The sequence below is a fragment of the Borostomias antarcticus genome (genome assembly GCF_949987555.1).
Source record: "Borostomias antarcticus genome assembly, chromosome: 9".
NCBI classification, from domain to species: domain Eukaryota; kingdom Metazoa; phylum Chordata; class Actinopteri; order Stomiiformes; family Stomiidae; genus Borostomias; species Borostomias antarcticus.
Genome location: NC_140242.1, coordinates 19,389,467 through 19,391,966, shown reverse-complemented (window position 1 = coordinate 19,391,966; position 2,500 = coordinate 19,389,467). Strand labels below are relative to the sequence as shown.

Sequence of the window (2,500 nt, the reverse complement as noted above, 5' to 3'; positions counted from 1 at the left end):
GGAGGGAGGGAGGGAGGGAGGGAGGGAGGGAGGGAGGGAGGGAGAGAGAGACAGCGACCAGTAGGAGTGTGTATGTGGGGTGGGGTTGGGGGGGGTAGAGTGAGAGGTGGTGAGAAAGAGAGAGAGAATGAAAGATAAAAAGCACTTTGTAGCCTTTCCCTCCTGCTGTCCACTACCCCCATCCCTCCCTCCCTCCCTCCCTCCCTCCCCCAGTGTAACAGGAGCCTCCAAAGTCAGTTGCTATCTGCTGCTGCTGGACCTTTAATTATTAATAATCTGAGTTCAGGACGGTGGCCTCCACACACACACACACAGGAACGCACGCACGCACGCACGCACACACACACACACACACACACACACACATGGTCACCTCTCCTGTCCTATAAGAACACTGCTGCTACCCTATCTCTCCTCTGTAACCCTCTGCCTGGTCTGATGATCGCACAGCTACTGAGCGACTGAACAACGTCACCTAAAACAGACCCTGACCACAGATGGCTCTGGGTAACATCAGAGGAGAGAGCAGGACTGGAAAAACTTCAGAGGGCAAACCGGTCCAGTAACTTCATTGTTAACATCAAATTTTTTTTTTCATGCGATTCCGTCTTCCTTGTAGGGAAATGGCTGCACTGACAGTGGTTTTAAAAAAAGGCCTAGGCACAGAATTTAAGCATTTAAGCCAAATAATATCCTGAAACAAGCGTGACCGTGCCCCTTCAAACAAACAAACAAACAAACAAACAAAAAAACAACAGTCTGGGAGTATTGAAAATAAATACTTCTTTATTATCATCTGTAGATCATCCCTCATGCATCCCAGCAGGCACAGGTAAACAACAACAACAATGAACGAACAAACAAACAGCATGTAAAAGCTCTCTATAGGAGGACAAATCGAGACACTGCCAATAATCGATTTAGTAGCATCAGATCATTCAGAATCACACATACAGCAGGACAACAGGTTCTCATTCGAACACTAAAGACATTCCACTACTGACAGTCACATTAGAGGCACACATCAAACAGGTACAGCTGTGTTCATCAGCTTGGAGAGACAGCACAGTAAACAAGGTACTGTTGATTCTAGAAGAACTCCTAAGTCTCTCTCCCTACCTACCTGTCTCTCTCTCTCTCAACTCAGACATTATCCTAGGATAAAACATATTTAGTGGCTTTAACAGTCTAGACAGACTAGAAATACAGTTTGGAATGTGAATATTTTAGTAGTTTTTGTTCACTGAAGTGAGGCTGTTTAAAGACAGACAGAGGGAAATACAGAGAGTGCTTCAGTGTGAGCGCTGTGTTTATAAAGTGGTGTGTTTATACAGTGTTAAGTTAGCTCACTCTGCTCGAGTCCACAGTGAAACGTATTATTGCACAGGTGCTTCCTCAAGGGGGAGTGGCTACAACAGAATGCTCTCAGGCGCTGGAGTTACCGTCGCCGTGGTTACGGACGGTACGCTCTCATGCGCCGTTGACTCTCTTGCGGACGGACGTGCAGTTAGACCAGCATCACCTACCGTACAACCCCCTAGACACCCTCTGTACAGAATCACACACACGCACACACACACGCGCACACACACACGCACACACACACACACTCTCCCTCTCTCTCTCTCTTTCTCTCCTCAGAGCCATGTACAGCTCTATCTCTCCTCTCACACACAAACACTAACAGTCTGGGTCAGGACAGGTCAGGACAAGTCAGGACAGGACCGGTCAGGACGGGACGGGTCAGGACGGGGGAGGAGGGGGGCAGCACCTCTAGAGCAGCAGTGGTGTCTGTCCAGGACGGTCGACACCGAGGCGAGACACGGTCATGGTGGCAGTTAACATGTTGGTTACGGTCCTAGTTAAAGGCTACGGTATGGTCCGTCAGACGTGGCCGCGGTCAGGGGGCGTGGCCATGGTTCTTGGAGATGAGGCTCGGTCATGTTTGAAGGCGGGTCCTTGGTCGTGGCGCTAGAGCCGAGGTGCTGTTTGGTCATGGTTATAACATGGTTATAACATGGTTATAACGTGGTGGCGGTCGCGGCATTAATATCATTCATGTTCTTGGATTAGCAGTGTTATCGGACAGTCTTACTGAGACGCACGTCTGCTCTCTGCACCACAGTTCACCAGTGTTCAGTCTCCCAGAGTGTTGAGTACAGACAGACTCCCAGTGTTCAGTATGGACATTCTATTACAGTGTTCACTATGGACAGACTCCTACAGTGTTTTTTCACCTAGAAGAAAGGAGACAAATTCACTATTAGGCCTTTAGTCCAAACCTAAAGACACACACACACACATACAAACACACGCACACACACACATACACAAACACACGCACACACACAGACACACACACACGCACGCACGTACGCACACAGGCACACACACACACACACACACACACACACACGAGTGGTGAAGCTACAGGACTGTCAAACTACACATATGTCCAGTATGCTAAAACCTCTTCGCTAGTGTCACTGAACGTCTCAGG

General features: G+C 48.7%; 1 protein-coding gene across 4 annotated transcripts in view; it reads right to left on the bottom strand.

The window, feature by feature from the left end:
- Positions 1-766: 766 nt before the first annotated feature.
- The window catches only part of itprid2 (ITPR interacting domain containing 2), a 33,325-nt gene continuing 31,591 nt past the window's right edge, over positions 767-2,500 (bottom strand). For all 4 annotated transcript variants that reach the window (XM_084443573.1, XM_084443574.1, XM_084443575.1 and 1 more), the window contains one exon: positions 767-2,237. The gene's annotated coding sequence lies outside the window, so the exon portion shown is untranslated. The remainder of the gene's footprint in view (positions 2,238-2,500) is intronic.